Here is a 14790-nt window from a genome sequence, read left to right on the forward strand (position 1 = left end):
TAAAACAGATCTCTTCATCCCTTGATTTTTAGGAATTTTTAATTTCCCTCTCACCCCCCTCCCATGAAACTGTGCAGGACCTTTTATCCTTTACTTTTATTTATTTATTTATTACATTTTTATACCACCCAATAGCCAAAGCTCTCTGGGCGGTTCACAAAAGTCTCTGGGCAGCTCACAGTTGTGCATCTTCAATTTATACAATTAGAAATTTGCTTCAGTTTATAAAAAAATAGAGATCTGTTCCCTGACTGTTTGCTCTAATGGGGTGATATGGTGGTAGGGGGGGTTCTCTCCCTATGAGAGGTCAGACAAGAACAAACATAAACATAATACCTTTATTTTTTATGTATATTTTTCAAAGCATATAAACTTGACTCCTGTCTTCAAAACAGGAGATATACCAATGCTAGCAAACTTTTCTCCCACCGCCCCTTCTTCTCTTGACTTTACGCCCGGCCGAGTTGCGTCCATACTTGCAGTGCACAGATCAGCCTTTGGCACAAGATTCTTTTCCGTACCCTAACATTGGCTTGTATGGCTCTGCACTGCCTGCCAGTCATCATCACTTCCTGGGACAACTCATCTACCTGCAGGGCCGGTGCCAGGCTTTTTTGCGCCCTATGCAAGGTGAGCTGCTTTCACCCCCACCCCCACCGTATCCCCCCCCCACCCCAAGTAGGCGGAGACAGGTTACCTGTCCCTCACCTGAAGTCCTCCTGGCTTGGCGGGACGCTGCAGTGGGGTGGGCGGGCAGCTCCAATTCCATCCGTTTGCCGCCCCCCCCCCCAGCATCCCGGTTTGTCTTTGGCTGGGAGCCCCCAGCTGAAGCCAAGCCGGGAAGCTGGGGGAGGGCGGTCAGATGGCTCCATGTTCTGACGTCCGGCGCGCGCCGGATGTCAGAATGTGGAGCCGCCCGTCCCCGCCCCCCAGTGTCCCAGGTTGGCTTCGACTGCTGGGCGGGCGCCCAGCTGAAGCCAAGCCAGGGACGCTGGGGAGCAGGGCAGAAGGCTGGGAGAGCAACTTCCAGGGGCGCTTACCTTGGCGCTCTAGGCGGCCACCTAACTGGCCTCTATGGAAGCGCCGGCCCTGTCTACCTGGAATGGTTTTCCTTATTTTCATAATATGAGGCATTTCCCCAAAATCCTTCCTTTCAGCCAACATCAATAGTGCATATGGGAGTGGAACTTGGACACTTTCTCACTCCACGAGCCAGCAAACATATGAATTCCAAGGCAGGGAAAAATGGGTTATATCATTTGCAATTCCTCCCCCTAAGCACTGTGGTTGGAGGGGGTGGACAGGGAGGAGACTGCGACTATTGGTTAGCCACAGATGTCAATCTCAAAACTTCCCCCGTCCCCCTTCAGCGTCTTCCTAATAGGGAAGTGTGTTCAGTTAGCCGTCCATCAACATGTGATATGCCCTCACGTTGCCTAAAAAACATTCGGATCTACGGATCCATTCGGGGCTCAAAATGATCTTCTAACCACACCGCGGGTTTCCAACGGTTTGAAGACCACCCCTAACCACACTGCGATTTCAGAGGTTTGTCGGTGGTCCGGTGGACCCCTGGAATTTTGGTGCGGAGTGAACACCCCTAGTATTTTCGATCTTTGCACTGCTGCTATGTTTTATTTTGGGTTTTATTTTGGTTTCATATTATAAACTTTTATATTATGTTTTAACGTGTTGCATGTTATGGCTTTACTTGTAGTGAACCACCCAGAAAACTTCGCCTACTGGGCAGTATAGAAATGTAATAAAAAAATAAATGAAATTGCCACAAAACTTATAGTAGCTCGCAACAATATAATAAATCGTTCCTCACCCAGCTTCTGTGAGAAATGTAGATAAGCTCAGAGGAAACTTGGAGTTTTGAGGCATCCCTGCTAATAAAAAAGCGGTGTCCCTGTAAGCCTTAGCTTGAGTATTTATTTATTTATTGCATTTTTATCCCAGCGTTTTTCTTCCTCCAAGGAACCCAAGGCGGCGTACATAATTGTCCTCCCCTCCATTTTTATCCTCACAACAGCAACCCTGTGAGTTTGGCTGGGCTGAGAGTCTGTGACTGGCCCAAAGTCACCCAGTGAGCTTCCATAGAAGAGTGTGGACTAAATCCCGATCTCCCAACTCACAGTCCAACATTCTAACTGCTACACCACCCTGGCTCTCAGTATACCACTGGTGGACCATTCTAATAGGCCTACCATCGATGAAGAGCTGTTCTTTGGTTTATTTATTTATATTTATTATTTATTTAGAATATTTATAAACCCTGACCTCCAGAGGCAGGGAATTCCACAGGTGGGGAGCCACCCCACTGAAGGTTCTTCCCCTGGTGGACTCCAATCGGAGGATGGGTCTATGTGGAACCACCAGGCCCAGGCCCTCAGATTTTATTTATTTATTTATTAAAATATTTATATACCGCTCCCCATTGAAAAATTTCGGAGCAGTGTACAAGGTAAAGTGAAAATAAAAACAGAATAAAACAGTTAAAACAAAATTTAAAAAGAAGCAAAAATCAGAAATCCAAGGCTGCATGTTAAAGAAAGGCTTCTTGGAATAAAGATGTTTTCAGGAGGCGCCGTAAGGAGTACAAGGTCGGAGCCTGCCTGACCTCCAGAGGCAGGGAATTCCACAGGAGGGGGGCCACCACGCTGAAGGCTCTTCCCCCGGTGGATTCCAATTGGAGGATGGATCTAGGTGGAACCACCAGGAGCAGGCCCCTGGATGACCTCAGTGACCGGGAAGGTTGGTAAGGGAGAAGGCGCTCTCTCAGGTATCCTGGTCCCAAGTTGTTTAGGGCTTTGTACACAAGTACAAGAACCTTAAACCTGGCCCGGTAGCGAATAGGCAGCCAGTGCAGTTCCCTCAGCAGAGGAGTTACATGCTGGAAAGGGGCAGCTCCAGAGAACAGCCGAGCTGCAGCATTCTGCACTAGCTCCAGCTTCCGGAGCAGTTTCAAGGGCAGCCCCACATAGAGCGCATTGCAGTAATCCAATCTTGAGGTTACCAATGCCTGTACCACCGTGGTCAAGCTATCCCTGTCCAGGAGAGGCCGTAGTTGGCGAACCAACCGAAGATGGTAAAAGGCACTCCAAGCTACTTGAGCCTCCAACGACAGAAATGGGTCTAAGAGTACCCCCAAACTACGAACCTGGTCTTTCAGAGGCAGTGCAACCCCATCCAGAACAGGCAATGAGCCTGTCTCCCGGACTCGGGAACCACTCACCCACAGGGCTTCCATCTTGCCAGGATTCAGTCTCAGTTTATTGGCCCTCATCCAGCCCATTACTGAGTCTAGGCACTGGTCCAGGACCTGCACAGCCTCACCTGATTCAGTTGTCACAGGGAGATAGAGCTGCGTGTTATCAGCGTATTGATGGCATTTAGCTCCAAATCCCCTAATGACCGCTCCCAACATCTTCATGTAGATGTTAAATAACATTGGGGACAAGATGGTGCCCTGCGGCACTCCATAGCTCAATTGCCAGGAGGCCGAGGACTGGTCACCCAATGCTACTCTCTGAAAACGACCCTATAAGTAGGACCGGAACCACTGTAACACAGTGCCTCCGATGCCCATCCCACGGAATCGATCCAGGAGAATACCATGGTCGATGGTATCAAAAGCCGCCGAGAGATCGAGCAGGATTAACAGGGTTGCATTCCCCCTGTCCCTCTCTCAATAAAGGTCACCCATCAGGGCGACCAAGGCTGATTCAGTCCCGTAACCAGATCGGAACCCAGACTGGAATGGGTCTAGATAAGCAGTATCCTCCAAAAGTGCCTGCAGTTGCTCTGCCACAACCCTCTCAAGTACCTTCCCTAAAAAAGGGGTGTTTGCAACTGGGCGGTAGTTGCCTAATACCATCGGGTCGAAGGTGGGCTTCTTCAGGAGCGGTCGCACTACTGCCTCCTTAAGGACAGCAGGGACCACCCCATGTGTGTTTCCATGTGTGTCTTAAGATGCCAATGGCCCAACCGTGGCCCAGAGCTAATCCTCCAGCCCTCAAATCACCAGAACTCTGGCCAGTGTAAAACTCTCCGTCCAAAGGGTGTTCTGCCTCTATGTGTCGGGTCTGTTATAACCTGGGTCAGGATGGATGGTCCATTTAGAAGCTCAGCCAGTGCCTGAGTGGCAAGCTGTTCACACCGAAGAGCCAGGTCAAAGTCAGGGGCTTAACAGGACAATATGAAACCCTCATGGACCCTGAGTGTCAACAGGCCATTGCTGCGTCTGTAGCTGCCATACCATCTTCTGACCACCTGTACTGATGGCGCTGCAGAGCAGCAAGCGGCCATGGTGGCCCAGAGCCTGCTTTTGAAGTGCTCAGGGTGAGATCTCAGCACTGTCAACATTCGGGCTGCACTGGGTATCTGGTCCATTCCCTGTTGCTGGGCCCTGTGGCAGGGATAAGCCTGGAGGGAACTGGAGGCTTTCCTTCCAAGGTCTTCCTTAAGTTAACTTACCTGCAGATCCAAGCCACTCACTGTGCAAGGTTCTGCCAACCACCCCTTGTGAATCTGTACCGGCAGACAGAAGAACTTTGCTTCCCTGGAAAGGGATCTTGGGATCATAGAATCATAGAATAGCAGAATTGGAAGGGGCCTACAAGGCCATCGAGTCCAACCCCGTGCTCAATGCAGGAATCCACCCTAAAGCATCCCTGACAGATGGTTGTCCAGCTGCATCTTGAAGGCCTCTAGTGAGGGAGAGCCCACCACCTCACCAGGCAACTGATTCCATTGTCATACTGCTCTAACAGTCAGGAAGTTTTTCCTGATGTCCAGCTGGAATCTGGCTTCCTTTAACTTGAGCCCGTTATTCCGTGTCCGGCACTCTGGCAGGATCGAGAAGAGATCCTGGCCCTCCTCTGTGTGACAACCTTTTAAGTATTTGAAGAGTATTTGAAGGGATGAAGTATTTGAAGGGATGATTTTGCTTTTCCTTTTAGTCAGGGACTGCCCGTGAAGTCTTGTGCTTGAAACAATAGAAAATGCTGCACCAAGATTTGCAAGAAATTACGCTTGACAGCAAAACAAAAATTTAAAAAATTGTCAATGATCACTGTGGGGAAAAAAAGTGAATGAAGAACATAAGAACGTAAGAAGTGCTCTGATGCTGGATCAGACTGAAGGTCCATCTAGTCCAGCACTCTGTTCACACAGGGGCCAACCAGCTGTCCACCAGGGACCCACAAGTAGGACATGGTGCAACAGCACTCTCCCACCCATGTTCCCAAGCAACTGGTGCACACAGGCTAGCTGTTTTATGGGCACAGGCATTTATTATCCACCCTTTTCTCTCCTTGAAATGTTTATGGATTGCTGTGAACCTAGACCGCTTAACCAAAGCGATAGGCAACTGGGTGAACTACAATTCCCATAATCCCCAACCCTTGGACATAACAGCTAGGCTTGACGAGAGTTGTTCAAAACATCTGGAGGGCAATGTGACCCATCTCTTTCAATGTCTGTGGGGCAGTGAATCCATTCCGGGTTTCAGTCCGAACTGTAAAGGAGCTATCGAAAGTGCTAAGCAAAGCCTCTCAGAGAGCTCCTTTAGAGTTCGGACTGAAACGTGGAGCAGATTCACCATCCCACTGGAATTGGAGCCCCCAGCCTCTACTGCAGCTACGTAGCCTTGTTTGGGTGAGTTGTTTTGGTCCGTTCACCCTTACGAGAATAAATTGAGAAGGACCCACAACAAGATGGAAATAGAAACCAAAGGCACAGTTACAAGATGGGGGATACTTGGCTCAGCAATACTACAAAGGAGAAGGATCTTGGAATTGTTGTAGATTGCAAGCTGAATGTGAGCCAACAGTGCGATATGGCTGCAAGAAAGGCCAATGCTATTTTGGGCTGCATTAATAGAAGTATAGCTTCCAAATCATGGGAGGTACTGGTTCCTCTCTATTCAGCCCTGGTTAGGCCTCATCTAGAGTATTGAGTCCAGTTCTGGGCTCCACAATTCAAGAAGGACGCAGACAAGCTGGAGCGTGTTCAGAAGAGGGCAACGAGGATGATCAGAGGTCTAGAAACAAAGCCCTATGAAGAGAGACTGAAAGAACTGGGCATGTTTAGCCTGGAGAAGAGAAGATGGAGGGGAGACATGATAGCATTCTTCAAATACTTAAAAGGTTGTCCCACAGAGGAGGGCCAGGATCTCTTCTCGATCCTCCCAGAGTGCAGGACACGGAATAACAGGCTCAAGTTAAAGGAAGCCAGATTCCAGCTGGACATCAGGAAAAACCTCCTGTTAGAGCAGTACGACAATGGAATCAGTTGCCTGGTGAGGTTGTGGGCTCTCCCACACTAGAGGCCTTCAAGAGGCAGCTGGACAGCCATCTGTCAGGGATGCTTTAGGGTGCATTCCTGCACTGAGCAGGGGGTTGGACTCGATGGCCTTGTAGGCTCCTTCCAACTCCGCTATTCTATGATTCTAAGACATTGCTTTGCGAAGTGCTACTGTTCAGGCTTCCATTCCACTAGCCAGCCATGCTCACTTTCAGAAAACTCCGTTCCATCCCCCTCCCCTTTCCCTGTTTTTTTGTGCGTGTGTTTCTCCTCTAACAGACATGCAGCATTCCGTGACCGCTGCGCATGCTCACTGGAACCATTTGCAAACCCACCCACCCCATTTAGGGTTCCCCTGGCAAAAAAACTTTTTGTACTTCTTCCAACCTTGAGGTTCTTCTGAGCTTGCTGATGTCTTCCACTTGTGTGAGGATATTGCTGTTTTCATTACAGAAAGAGCAGCCCTTGGAGAATTAATTTTACTGTTCGTATATACAAGTTGGACCTGCAACAAGATGTTGCATCAATGAAGTACTTCTGCGCAGTGTTCCAGCCAGCCCAACAGCCACGCCCTCCCCCAAGGCACTCCATTCCATTCTCTCTCCTACCCAACCACCAGTCACCATTCCGTGCCATTGGTGCACATGCTCTGTTCTTATTTGGGCTATTGTGAGGTGTGTGTCCCACACACACACCATGATGATTATTTTTTTGTAATTCTGCAAACTTTGTGGGATTCCCAAGCCTGCGTTGTGTATGGGTGCTGCTGTTTTGGCTCCATAAGGACCTGCACTTGCCTCTAAACACTGGAAATAGAAGGGATGTTGATGTTGATAGATACCCTGTGCCAGTTTGGTGCATTCTCTTCCCCTCCTTATTGTTTTATTATGATTTTATTAGAATATAAGCCTATGCGGCAGGGTCTTGCTATTTACTGTTTTACTCTGTACAGCACCATGTACATTGATAGTGCTATATAAATAAATAATAATAATAATAATAATAATAATAATAATAATAATAATAATAATTTCTGATAATGGTAGAATTATGGAGCATACCACTTTTATGATTATTTATTTATTATTTATTATATTTATATACCAACCCATAGCTGAAACTCTTTGGGAGGTTTACAAAGATTAAAAACAGTGAACATTAAAAACAAATATACAAAATTTAAAACCATAAAGGGCCTTTTTGGTGGTGGCCCCCAGACTATGGAACCATCTCCCTGACAAGGCTCGCCTGGCGCCAACGCTGCTATCTTTCCGGTGCCAGGTTAAGACTTTCCTCTTTGCCCAGGCATATGGCGGCACATCTTAATCACCCACATGTTCAGTTTTTTTTAATGGTTTTTAATGCTTTATGTGTGTATGGTCTGTGTTTTAGAATTTTAAATTTTGTATACTGGCTTTTATCTCAATTTTAGAATTTCTGTAAACCGCCCAGAGAGCCCTGGCTATGGGGGCGGTATATAAGTGTAATAAATAAATAAATAAATAAATAGCATAAAAACAGACAATATCCATTTAAAAACAACTGTTCTGGGGTCAGTTAAGAAGAAAAAAAACCCCTCAGCGTATGCTGTTAAATGTCTGGGAGAAAAGTCTTGACCTGGCACTGAAAAGATAACAATGTTGGTGCCAGGCAAGCCTCATTGGGGAGATTGTTCCAAAATTGTGGGCCACCACTGAAAAGGCCCTCTCCTTTTGACTACAGATATGACTCCCCCCCAATTTAGAATTCTCCCCCAGGTAAAATGCTTGTAGTAAACTAATACAACAAGGAGAGGGTTATATAGAACCTTTCTTCCTGAAGTGCTAGATTAGTACATGCAGGGTGGCTTGTTTGTTTTACAGGGGGAGGAATTCCCAAATTCATTTGATGTAATGGTTATTACAGTTTTGTGTTAGATCAACTTTTGTTTACATTGCATTATAACATAAAAGGCTTTCAGTGTGTTTAGTAGAAAAAGAAATCAATACATATCATATATGAAAGTATGTCTCTTTGAAATAAGGATTTGAAATGCATTGCTTTATAGTCTAATTATTGCAGTTTCTGCAGCTGAAACTCTCCCCACGGCCTGAGTTCGATCCCAGCGGAAGCTGGTTTCAGGCAGCTGGCTCAGGTCGACTCAGCCTTCCATCCTTCTGAGGTCGGTGAAATGAGTACCCAGTTAGCTGGGGAAAAGGTAATAACAGCCGGGGAAGGCAACGGCAAACCACCCCGCTATAAGGCCTGCCAAGAAAACGTCTACGAAAGCTGGCGTCCCTCCAAGAGTCAGTAATGACTCAGTGCTTGCATGAGAGGTTCCTTTCCTTTCCCTCTTCAACCTGGTGTCTTCCAGATCTATTGGACAGAACTATCCCTGGCCCCTCCTGCACTGGACACCCAGTCAGCCAATAGGAGTAATAGTTTAACTGAAAGAAGAGCCTGTGGAAGCCTTGTACGAGAGGTTCCTTTCCTTTCCTATTAGTTAAACTGAGCCCATATGGATAGGATTCTGTTGAGCCCCAAAATACAATTCATTTCCCCACCTCTCTTCCCCACCACCCCCTTTCTTTAAAAACAAAAAAAAAGTATTCCTGTGAAAGGGAAGCAGCCAATATATTTGCATTACTTCACTTGGAGTGATTAAGTTTCTAATCCTATTTGAGTTTAGAAGCGGTGGCCAGAGGCGGGGGGGGGGGGGGTGGGAGAGAGGAAAAATTCTTGTTTCTTCCAGTGACTGGATTGTGCAAAGGGCTCTCTGCTGAGCATAAAGAGATCAGAAAGGTTTGGTTTTTTTTCCCCTTTTCTTTACGCAGGTAGCAAAGTTTTATGAGAATTATAGGAAACCCATTCTGGAAAAAAGAGAACACGTGGGATGGAAAACAATTTGGATGAGGAGAGTCAACCTGAAAGCATGGAACAAAGTTAAAATCTCATTATTTGCCCTTATTACTTGTCCTTTTCTGAGTATCCTATTATTATTTTTAATGTCATGTCACTGAGGTCAGGCGTTTCCACAAAAGTGGGATTTACCTATCTTTCTTCCAGTCATTCCAGGGTGGTGATAGCGGTGGATGGAGATCATCCGAGTTTTAAAAAGTTCTAAGCTCTTGCATATTTAAAAGAGAGAGAGAGAGATTCTACATCTTATCCAAGAGTTGAGCTCCAGGACTTTCTAACCGGAACCCACAGGAAAAAAAATGCCATCTCTTTAAATATTACTCTCACAGACACGTAGGCTGTGGATTGAGCAGGGACATGTGGGCAAAGAGAAAGAAACCCCACACATAAGAACAGTAAAAAAACACAGCAGCTTAAAATAAGAGGGAATCTACACGTCCAAAACGATGGTGTAAGAGAACGAAGAGACGGAGGAAGAGGCGGAGGAGGAGGCGGCTGGGGAACCAGCCGCGTCCTTGCTGCCGCCGCCTCCCCACTGGCCTCCTGTTGCCGGGGTAAGAGCCACCCGGGTCGGAGAGCTCGGCGGAAGCCGAGCTCTCCGACCCGGGTGGCTCTTACCCCGGCAACAGGAGGCTGGCGGGGAGGAGGTGGCGGCGGCAAGGACGCGGCCGGTTCCTCAGCCTCCTCCTCCTCCGCCTCTTCCTCCGTCTCTTCTTTCTCTGTCTACACCATCGTTTTAACGGCGCACCGGAGGCGCACGCAGGCGCCTTCAGTACGACGTGTAGATTCCCTCTAAATCACTTATAAAACAAATACCCAAATATAAAAGCGCGACAAAACGGAAACCAGAAATACCTATTTAGAACAGCAGAAATCATATAAACTGTACTTCTTGCTTAGACTTATAGGCTCATCCTTAGCCAGGCTCTCAAAGTATTTATCAGTAACATCTTAAAACTACAATTATACAACAATATTCAGGAATATTCAGGATCAAAGCATGTATTTTGCTCTGTTATTAGGGTTTTAATTTTTGTGAACCGCCCAGAGAGCTTCGGCTGTTGGGCAGTATAGAAATGTAACAAATAAATAAATAAATAAATAAAATAATTTTTGCTCTATCAGGCCAAACACCCATCTGGTTCATTGTCTGCTTTCCAGCCATGGCCACCTGGATACTTGTGGTATGTGGCCTCCTTTGTGGTTTGACTCCAGCATTCTACTTAGCTTGCTACGGAATTGACACAACAGTCCTCCATGGATCTATCCCTTTTCAGGGGAGCTCAGTTGGTGGCGGTTGCCACACTTTGCAATAGTGAATTCCACCAAGTGAACTGTGTGTGGTGTGAAGGAGTACATTTATTTATTTATTTATTTATTTATTTATTTATTACACTTTTATATCGCCCCCATAGCCAGGGCTCTCTGGGCGGTTTACAGAAATTCTAAAAAATTGAGATAAAAATTTAAAATTCTAAAACACAGAACATACACACATAAAGCATTAAAAGCCGTTAAAAACTAAACATGTGGGTAATTAAGATGCGCCGCCATATGCCTGGGCAAAGAGGAAAGTCTTAACCTGGCGCATGAAAGATAGCAGCGTTGGCGCCAGGCGAGTCTCGTCAGGGAGATTGTTCCATAGTCTGGGGGCCACCACCGAAAAGGCCCTGTCCCTCGTTGCCACACTCTGAGCCTCTCTCGGAGTAGGCACCCGGAGGAGGACCTTAGATGTTGAACGTAGTGACTGGGTATATTCACGTTGGGAGAGGCGTTCCGTCAGGTATTGTGGTCCCAAGCCGTGTAAGGCTTTATAGGTCAAAACCAGCGCCTTGAATTGGGCTCGGAAACATACAGGCAGCCAGTGCAAGCAGACCAGAACAGGTGTTATACGGTCAAACCTTCTGGTTCCCGAAATCAATCTGGCCGCTGCATTTTGCATGAGCTGCAGCTTCCTTTGTCTTTCCTGAATCTCTTATCAATCATTTTCATTGGATGACCCCTATTATGAATGATGGAAATGATAGCTGTAGCTAGACCTAAGGTTTATCCCAGGATCATCCCGGGTTCGTCCCTGCCTGAGCACTGGATGCCCTGTGTGGCACTTAGATGAACAGGTTTGACCCCAGAACAATCCTGGGATAAACCTTAGGTCTAGCTACGGCCCCTGCCAAAGGAAGTGAGGCAGGTGGCTACCAGGAGGAGGGCCTTTTCTGCTGTGGCACCCCGGCTGTGGAATGAGCTCCCTAAAGAGGTTCGTCTGGTACCTACACTATATTCTTTCAGATGCCAGGTGAAGACCTTTTTATTTTCTCACCATTTTATTTATTTATTTATTTATTTATTTATTTATTAAATTTATATACCGCCCCATAGCCGAAGCTCTCTGGGCGGTTTACAAACGTTAAAAACAGTGAACATTAAAAAGTATACAAAATTTAAAACCATCAAAAATATGAAAACAACCGTATAAAACAACGGTATCCATTTTAACAGTCGATAAACTTAATTTTAACTTTGCTGTTTTAAATGTGTGTTTGAAATTTGAATTTCTGCACTGCTGCTGATTTCAAATTCACCTCCACATTTGAATATGGAATTTTAAGCTTAGGATTGAAAGCGCAAGTGCCTCAGAGGCTGACGTCTCCTGATAGTTTTGGCTGACATCTAACATGAAATCTCGTAAACTATCAGCCGTTAAATACTGAATACCTTTGCATACAATCTGTCAAATGTTGTCAGATATGAAACATTCCTAGGGCTACAACTTGATTAAATAAATGTTAATCATTTAAGTGCATGGTTTTTAGTTACTTAACTTTTTGATTAAATTTGCATATATTTGCATATGGGAGTCCCCCGTTCAAATCTCAGCTCTGTTATGCATTCACTATAGCAGAAGTGCAGAAGCTACAGTGCAGGGGGGTCAAATCCACCCCTTTGGGTTTTCCAGGAGGCCACTCCCCTTTCCCTGGCTCCACCTCTTTCCTTGGCCCCACCCCTTCCCCCCAAACACCAATCATTGTGTGTTTGAGCAGTCCTCAACCCCCCAACCCCATTCAAAAGGTTGAAATATTTCTCCTAAAGCAGTAAAAAAAATTAAGCTAAAATAGGCTGGTATTTTTGACCCCGCCCTTTCCTCTTCAGCCCCGCCCACCACTGGAATGACCCCCCCCTCCCAAACCTCTCTAAAATGGAATTCGGCTCTCGGGTGGAAAGCTGTTCTGCACCCCTGCACTATGGGATGGCCCAAGTCACGCCTCTCTAATCTCAGTTGTAGCTCACCACTTTCAGTTTGGGGAGGATAATAATACTGGCTTACTCTCCAAAGGTGTTGTGACAAGGTTTACTGCCGTCACGTATGTGCTGTCAACATTTGACATGCTCCATCTTTCTGTCTAGATACAAATGCGATTATTATATCTCTTGTACCCCACCATAATATGGTGTCGGGTGGGGGAAATCCAGTTCTTATCCAAACCCATGGAAGATAGTGGCTCCCATGTCAGTGGGGCGGTGAATCCGCTCCGGGGTTCAGTCAGAACCTTTCAGAGCTCTAAAAGAGCTACCCAAGCTGCTTCAGCACCTTGGATAGCAGTTTTTAGAGCTCTGACTGGTTCTGACTGAACCCTGGAGTGGATTCGTCGCCCACTGACATCGGAGCCACCATCCTCCAGTGTTTGAAACGTGATGAGATGCAAGTATTGTCAGTACCTATTGGCTAATGCTGGTGACCTCACCGATGAGGAGGTGACCCCTGCCCCATCACACATTCATGCCATGTCGTACTTCTCATGGAAGGGATTGCAGCGGGGATGCCACCAGAGCTGAAATAGGCCATAGCTAGACCTAAGATTTATCCCTGGATTGTCCAGGGGTCAAACCTGTTCATCTAGGTGACACACAAGGGATCCAGTGCTCAGGCAGGGGCGAACCCTGGATGATCCCAGGATAAACCTTAGGTCTAGCTGTGGCCATAGAGTCATCTGAAGGCAACGTGTGGTGGGGAATGTTGCAGGCTTAACCTTCCAACCAGTAGCCTTCACACTCTGAGTAGCAGATGATGGTGCACACATGGTCAAGGCATTTCCGATTCAAGGTGCTTGTTTAAAACTATAAAGCCTTCCACTGCTTGGGACCACAATACCTGACGGAACGCCCCTCCTGACATGAAATTACCGGTATGCTACGCTCAACATCTAAGGTCCTCCTCTGAGTGCCTACTTTGAGGGAAGCTTGGAGGATGGCAACAAGGGAGAGGGCCTTTTCAGTGGTGGCCCCCCAATTATGGAATTATCTCCCCAACGAGCCTCACCTGGCACAAACATTGTTATCTTTTTGATACCAGGTCAAACTTTTCTCTTCTTCCAGGCATTCAACACACATGCTGAGTTTTAACTGACTCCAATAGCTTTGGCCTGGCTGAGTGTTTAAAAATTGTTTTAAATTTTAACTGGTTTTTTATTATTAAATTTTGTATATTGATTTTTAATGTTCAGTCTTTTTAATCCATTCTTTTAACCCTTTAAACTGCCCAGAGAGCTTTGGCTATGGGTGGTATCTAAATGTAATAAATAAAACAATCAAATAAATAAATAAATAAATAAATAACATTCCTGGGGAGGAGGAAGGGCTGTTTGCTGGTTTGTGGCTCTCTGGCTCTAGAGACAAAACCACTCAAGGCACATAGTGTGTGTGTTTGTACTAGAGCGTGCATTTGCCAAAGAGGCTAGCCGTTACTAGACTCTTCTTTCAGATTGTAGCAGGACTCCCTGCTGCTTAGCCGCAAATGGCAACGACCTTCTCATTGGATCCCAAGGAGAAGGTCTTCCAATGCTAGAGCACAAGCTGGCAAGGCCAAATGGCCTTCTTCCATGGACTAGAGCGATCTGGGCATTTTGTGGGATGCTGCAGAACCATAGAATCGTAGAATTGGAAGGGTCCTATAAGGCCATCAAGTCCAACCCCCTGCTCAATGCAGGAATCCACCCTAAAGCATCCCTGACAGATGGTTGCCCAGCTGCCTCTTGAAGGCCTCTAGTGTGGGAGAGCCCACGACCTCCCTAGGTAACTGGTTCCATTGTCGTACTGCTGGAATCTGGCTTCCTGTAACTTGAGCCCATTATTCCGTGCCCTGCACCGAGAAGACATCCTGGTCCTCCTCTGTGTGACAACCTTTTAAGTACTTGAAGAGTGCTATCATGTCTTCCCTCCATCTTCTCTTCTCCAGGCTAAACATGCCCAGTTCTTTCCGTCTCTCTTCATAGGGCTTTGTTTCCAGACCCCTGATCATCCTGGTTGGCCTCCTAGAATCATAGAATAGCAGAGTTGGAAGGGATCTACAAGGCCATCGAGTCCAACCCCCTGCTCAGTGCAGGAATCCACCCTAAAGCATCCCTGACAGATGGTTGTCCAGCTGCCCCTTGAAGGCCTCTAGTGTAGTCCTCTGAATACGCTCCAGCTTGTCTGCATCCTTCTTGAATTGTGGAGCCCAGAACTGGATGCAATACTCTAGATGAGGCCTAAACAGGGTTGAATAGAGAGGAACCAGTACCTCATACAATTTGTACCATGGGACCAAGT

This window comes from Elgaria multicarinata, chromosome 2 (genome assembly GCF_023053635.1).
Source record: "Elgaria multicarinata webbii isolate HBS135686 ecotype San Diego chromosome 2, rElgMul1.1.pri, whole genome shotgun sequence".
In the NCBI taxonomy this organism is placed as follows: Eukaryota; Metazoa; Chordata; class Lepidosauria; order Squamata; family Anguidae; genus Elgaria; species Elgaria multicarinata.